This window comes from Olea europaea, unplaced genomic scaffold, assembly GCF_002742605.1.
Source record: "Olea europaea var. sylvestris unplaced genomic scaffold, O_europaea_v1 scaffold889, whole genome shotgun sequence".
Classification (NCBI taxonomy): domain Eukaryota; kingdom Viridiplantae; phylum Streptophyta; class Magnoliopsida; order Lamiales; family Oleaceae; genus Olea; species Olea europaea.
Window position 1 is genome coordinate 1 of NW_019267356.1, and position 7536 is coordinate 7536.

At 34.7% G+C, this 7536-nt stretch overlaps 1 pseudogene; it reads right to left on the minus strand.

The window, feature by feature from the left end:
* Nucleotides 1-3264: 3264 nt before the first annotated feature.
* LOC111392134 lies at nucleotides 3265-6913 on the minus strand (annotated as a pseudogene).
* Between the last annotated feature and the right edge of the window lie 623 nt (nucleotides 6914-7536).

The following is a 7536-nucleotide window of genomic DNA, read 5'->3' on the forward strand; positions in this document are numbered from 1 at the left end:
TACAAAATATAATTTACATAGAACTAAGCCATACTTCAATATATTTATCAACAATTATTCATATTTTGTAATCAAAATAAGTGCGTAAAACGCACTTATCATGTCCGAAATGCAAAAGGTTTCATGATTCCATGGAGTTGCTTTATTTTGAAGAGTTTCCTTGTAGAGTGGCTTAAATATTGTTGTCATTTATGTGGTATTCATGGAAGTACAGCTTAAAGACAGTCGCCTATCTTTTCTCATAGATTGTTTGAAAGATTGTCGGCTCTGAACAATTGGTTCCATAATACATTTATAGGTTTTGTATGCATACTAAAATTTTAGTGGGGTCTAACTAATGAAGTTCGCATGAGGTCTCGAAAATCATAGGACCAACATAGATCTTTGCTATTATTTTTTTACTTTCACATTTTTTTTTTGGCTCTTTCTTATCTTCCCTTAAATTTTCATTTAAATTAAAAATGGAGTCGCATGAATTTTCTATGACAATATGATAAGAACCAAGCTTGTTGTACAAAAACCTATTTCATAGAATTGTTTAAAAACTCTCACAACAGGGGGTTGGATGATTTATTTGACAATTTTTTATCACCACATGGGACCCTCCCATGTGAGTTGTCCAGTTGAATTATATGAAATGATTTTCTATACAAAGAGCTTTACAGATATGATAAAGCAACTATTCATTAGGCTCCTAGGTGCTATATCAATATAAAATTTGAAAGTTTCAAATGTCTAGAAAAAAAGTTTAAAAACCTCATCTGAAAATTTTCAAATTATTTATAATATAATCATTTTCTTTGAAAAAAAATTAGAAATCAGATAAAATTAAAAAGCTCCAAACTCGAGTTCAAATCAAACCAAATACAGCTCAAGCTCAAGTTCAAGTTCAAGTTCAAGTTCAAGCTAATCACATCGCTCAAATTAATATCTCAACAAGCCACCTCAAGTTCAACTTGTTCTATGAACTACATTATTAACAGATGTAAGTGTTATGCCCTAAGTTCAATCAATCGTAGAAAAAAATACTTTTGATATATAATTAATGCGATTTAATGATAGATATATTATTTAATTAATAGACAATTAAATTAAATAATAGAGTCCGTAGATTCAAATCTTCGTAATTTGTTAATCACAAGGAGTTGTGATTGTGAGATACAAATTGAATCTTAAATCATTCATGGTCATAAATATTAACAAGATACGGATATCGTTATTACAGATAGACTATCACGTCTGACATTTCTTACTTGTGAAGTAAGTAGCTGATCTCACAAGTTAAAGTGTGGTGACACTTGAACGAACACGTTGATGTTTTGCTGTAGAACAAAACGTTGGAGATCCGCCTAGAGATTCCACATGGATAACTATCTGAGTATCAGTGGTTAATCTCTAACGTTCGGTAGTGGGATTGGTCCTTTGATTTAAAGTTATCATAGTATTTTATATAAGGACAGTCATGCTTTGACGGTGTTGGATGTTGCTTTGCCAAGAGCCGCTAATACGACATTGTTCGGGTATGTCAAGAATCGTATGAAGGTTGTGAATGACCAATAAATGATTCGTCACTCTTAAATAGTAAGATATTATAATCTGCATTTCATTCAATTAAGTCGATAACGAAATCCTTGGTCAATGTGTAATTAGAAGTCGAAAAGGAGTTTTCGACTTATATTGACTTAATAGTGGAGTAAAAGATATTATCGATAATCGAAATTGACACACTTTCATATCTCGTAATTGATTGGATCATATTGACGAAGGGATTATAGTTTCATGGTAAACAAACGAGTTTGGTTTTGTCATACCACGTGATATTTCTCGTCTCATGTATTTATTGCCTTGACACATTGTTAGATATCAATTTGAGACGGTAAGTGTGAATTGGTGATAAATTAAAAGGACATTTTAATTTATCAATTTTGACTAGATCAAAATAATATTTCACGTCATTAGATATCGTGATCGAGACTTGATTGATTGTACACAAATGATAATTGGAAGATTGTAATTTGTCAATTAATTAATTTAACAATCGTTTGATAAATTAATTAATTGAGTTGATTATTTATATGATTGAATTAATTAATTCACGGACCGAATTTAATTAAATGAGTTAATTAAATATTGGATCGGGTCAAACCAAGCCAGTTCGAGTTTATATAAATATGACTAGAGTTTTTAAAATTTGAAGAGAATTTATTCTTGTTAGTACAGGAAAGAAAACCCCAATCCTACAATCTTATTCTCTGTGTGGATCACTGTTGGAGGCTGGATAGTTGTGGATGGTGAATCAAGATCGTTGGAACAAAGAAAAAGCAAAGAGGTTTGCAGAGTTAGAAAAATATATGACTTTTATCACAATTTTTATCTAAACACAAAGACGATTATTGGTAGGAATTGAAATTTGTTTTTATTTTCTGCTACGCATGTGAAGTAAATTCCCAACAACAGATACATTAGGCCACTCAATTTTAGTTACTGTACTCATTCATAAACAATGAAGAATTGTAAAGTAAAGACTATCCTAAGTTAAACCATGCCATCATCAATCAAATAAAGACATCTTTGTCTCTTTCTTAAGCTTGGATTGATTTTTGGTAGGGTATATTAAATAATATTAATATTTAATACATAAAATGAAATTAAAATTTAATCATTGTATGTACGTAGTGACTAATCCAATTAAGCAACGTATATATTTGTCTTTATCTATTCCATTTTGGTTCCCTTTCTCTTTGAGATGGCATCACACATCATTTGCACACTTCGGACGGCTCTTTTGGCTAAATGCAGAAAATAATTCAACTGTTCGACACCTTCTATTTTTCTATTACTAAGAACATAATCACCTCGACAATTGTATGATCTTTGTTGACATTTGACTTTAAATTCGTGTTTTCTTAAAACGTGATTTCTGTCTCACGTAAGTGAAATGATCTATGCCTTACACGTGGTTAAATGGTGGGCATTGGATGGAGGGTTAATTGTTGTCTCTCTTATGAAAAGATTGATCTTTACTTAGTGTAAGTGAGAATGAGTTTGTGTGCACTGTGGCGAACAAATTGTAAATCTGTGAGGGCGATAGAAATTTGAATAAATCAAAAGCATTAGTATCGAACATTCTTGGCTTGATCTCTTGTATCAGGAGTGTAATCTAACTTGTAGATGCTCAAGGATGACTAAAATTTTATTACAAGAATATTTGGTTCATTTGAGCTCTTGTAGTGGTTAGATGTTAAACCGTATCTCACAATGGGAAAAGAAAATGTGCAAAATATGTATTTAATGTGGGCCACGCCTACAAACACGCTAATAATCAAACCCCTTTTTGTATGCTAGAAGGCATTTCGACGAACTTAAAGAAAAGACTATTGTCACACAATATAATAGATCAAATTTGAGAGAGCAATTTCAGCATTCCTTGGCGTGGCCTACATTTGGCCAAGAGTGGCTTAGCCTTGGGCATTGTAAGCCCCGGACCTTCACTCATATCCACCAACTCATCACCCTCTCTAGCCCACTCAAAGCACTGAATCAACGACCCCACCACTAGGCCAACGACGTGCATTGCCAAATTCTCACCGGGACACCCCCTCCTTCCATACCCGAATGGCATCAGCACGAATCCATCACGTTGGCCGGATAAATTAAGAAACCTTTCGGGTTTAAATTTTCTTGGCTCCTCCCACAAGTTAGGATCATTTTGTATAGCCCATAAGTTCACTAGCAGCATTGTACCTCGAGGGACTCTAAATCCCCCTACTGTGCACTCCTCGGATGACTCGTGTGGGGGGATCAAGGGGTCCACGGGGTACATACGTAGTGTCTCATTGATAATTCCGTGGAGATAAGGAAGTCGAGGGAGGTCAGAATCCTCGATTAGCCTTGAATTTCCTATGTAATTGTCGATTTCATTTTGAGCCTTCATTAGTGCCTCAGGGTTGTTCAGACGAAGTGACAATGCCCATTCCATTGTTGATACTGAAGTGTCTGTCCCAGCAGATAACATCACCTACATATAAACAAATCTTTTAGCAATTTTATTACTTACCCAAATTGATAATCTATTATAGAAATGTTCTGTCACTATCAAACTAAGATGCTGATGTAATTAGTTTCAATAAATAAGTAGGCATATGACTGTCACATTTTCTCAGCATTCTTGATTATTTTAGAAATAATACAAGGAAAACAAATGATTCATGTCAATTTTTCATTTCTGTTTGCGAAGAAATACAAGAAACATCATGTTAGGACTTAGCAGAAGATAATGCTGAGAGAATCAGAGGCCACACTTAAGAGGGGTAAAATGAGTTGCCTTGTCTGAGCGAGGCCATGCCATGTGCTTGGCAAGGAGCTATCCAGAACAGGGACATCTCAACTCAGTTTACACCTCTACGCAAACTTTCTCCAGACTATAGTGAGTGATAAACAAGGTTACGATTCCCAAAAATTTACCTGCATCATGCCTCTGATAATTTCATCGTTATAACATTCAGGTTCAGTCTCTTGGAGGGACAAGAGAATATCAATCAGAGTCTTCTCCTTCTGCTTATAAGTTGTTGTACTCCTTCTGTGTTCATCAATTAAGTCTTGCATGAATCTGTCTCTCTTCTCCTTCAATATCTTCAACCTATTTTCAATTTTATCCATTCCTATCCACCTCAAAAGTGGAATGAAATCTCCAATATTTGTTGCACACTCAATTGAAAAGTCTCAGTCACAATCTCCTTAAACTTTATTGCTTCTTCCAAATTCCCAGAATCATCACGATCATCATCATCATTGTAATATCGCTTTCCAGCAATCATTCTCATCATGATATTCAGTAACATCACAAAGAATGTCGATTTCATATCCACCGTCTGATATTCTGCCCCTTGGGTACCTCTGATGAGTCTTTTTACCAGTAAATGAACCTCACTTCTACGTATATCAGAAAACATTTGGATCCGATATGTAGACAAAATTTCAAGGGAAGCTATCCGTCTTAGGTTGCGCCAATGATCACCATACGAGGCCCAAACAAGGGTGGTGTAGTTGTAACCGAGGTGCTTTCCAGCAAGCAATCTAGGACGGTTAGCGAATATGATGTCGTTTTTGGTGAGGCATTCCTCTGCAGCAGAGGGAGAGGATATGAGGAGGACGGGGCGAGAACCGAATTGAAGGAAGAGGATTGGACCATACTTGTTTGAAATCTTGGCCAAGGTTCTATGGAGTGGTTTCTTGAAGATATACAAATGGCCTATTACTGGTAAGGAGAGAAGAGGACCTGGTGGATAATTTTGTAACTTTTTGAGAAAATGATTTGTGAGAAAATAGAGGAAAGGGAAGATGATGAAGTAGAATATGGTTTCCATTGAGAGATCAATTGAACAGATAAAAGGGTTAACTGTTTTATATCAGAGAATTGTTAAACACAGTCTCACAGTTTGTAAAGACTACGTACATGTCACATCTTTAATGAAAAAATGAATCCATCGCGTACGAGACATGTCTTGACTAGTAATAAGAACTTCACGAGATGATAACGTTTCCTAGTTCCAATGCTGGCACTGGCAGAATAATTAAAAGAATACTTATTTATATATGGTCCCTGCTAAAATTGATGCTACATTTTTATTTGTTTATTTGACAGTTCACTATCAAAATTGGCAATTTTGTATATGGATGGACACAAATGAAGATTTCTGATTAGCATCTATGCATAGAAATGATATATACACAACAAATATAATATCAAGTAATATTGGTTTGTAGTTTTCAGCAAGTATAAAATGGTGTTGGATCCATGACGGCAAGGAGTTTATCAGGTTGTGTTAGTTTTTTAGCCAAAAATTTTTTTTTATAAATATTTGGTAACACTTATTATTATCTAAGTAAGTAGTTTTAAAATGCGATTAGCCAAATATCATCCAGACTACACTTAATTGACTGGGAATGCTACACCAGTCAATCCCTCCTAAGTACATCATATAGACTAGTCTTTAATTGAGATAATCCAAAAAGGTTTAGGGCCTGCTTGGAAGTACCGATTTTGGGCATTTATGATTAGTTTAGTATTGGGTGGTTTTAATAACAGTTTTTAAATTGGTCCAATTCAATTTTTTTATGATCGCGGTTGTTCGGGCCAGTTTACGCGCACCTCGACTAATCCCACGTGGCGTTGAAGTTTACAGTTGGATATTCACCTCAGTGGCCTTGAGGGGACTAGAACTGGTAACCATTGGAGAGCAAACCCAAGACCTGATAACTGAACTACCCCTCATGGTTAAATCTGTCCAATTCATACTTGGGAGCTGTTGAACAAATTTGTACTTCTCTTTCGATCATGAAGGTTTTCATTGATATGTAACAGGCCAAGGACAACGATCTCACTACAGATTGAAATGGCCATAATAACTTTTATCCGAAGATAGTTAATTAAATTAAATTAGTCAACAATCACATTGGCAATGCCAGATCAAGTCACAATTGATGGAATTGATCACGCAACGAAGTGTGACAATACCGTTAAAGCCGAGATGTAAGAATATGAATTTTATTCCTTTTCCTGACCTATTTAACTTCCTGCTTCTCAATTATATTTTAAATCCCATACTAAATTATGGAAAAACTTTGCTCCTATTTCAGTTCCAACTCAGTTTCAGAGAGCACATGCAGGCTTTTTGACAAACACTTGAACTGCACACAAAAAATACAAATACATCCCATATATATAGATTGAGTTAACCCATAAAGAGGAGGCCAATGTTAGACTGTTATTACTCCCTTTTTTCATTGCAATTAATACATTATAGACTTCCACGGAAGCTATAAGAACTTTCAGATTGCTCAATAGAAACTACACAATTCCAATTTACTCACAGAAGGAGACACAGGGGGAAATAAAGTACTCTATTAACAGAATCTGTACCTTAAATTGACACGAAATTGGAGAAATATTGAAGACGAGGATGGACGTTGAACAACCGAGAAAGGTTGAAGAACAAAGAACATATGATAACGTTTGGAAGGGATGATTTATTAGTAAAGGAATCCTTTTCCTTTTGTCCAAGTTAGGATAGATTTGGAAATAACTCTTTTATAGTGGATAAAATTGAAAAGAAACTGAAAAACTGTAAACCATCGATTTGGTGGGTCGAGAAATGCAAATTACATTACACTTGTTTTCTCAACCTCTTATAAACGGCGTCAGTAAAAAATAGTTAAAATCCATGCTTGAAAGCAGAGAAAGTCAATAACGTACGGTTACGAAAATATATATTTTTACATCATTTTGGGAAATATTTTCTAAGGAATAATCAGTTTTCTGACCATCTTAACTAATCTTCTACATATTGGACACAACTTGTTCACCTCAACCTTGATCCTGCAAAAGAGCCCTTTAGTATTAGGAAAAGCCATGAGTACAGGGAATTCTCGACAGAATTTTTACTGACACTGACATGGTCGCAAGTGATTGGATTGTTTTTTCTCTTTTCATCTTTCAATCAATTCCTACATGTGTTATTTGTCAAAATTTTCTGT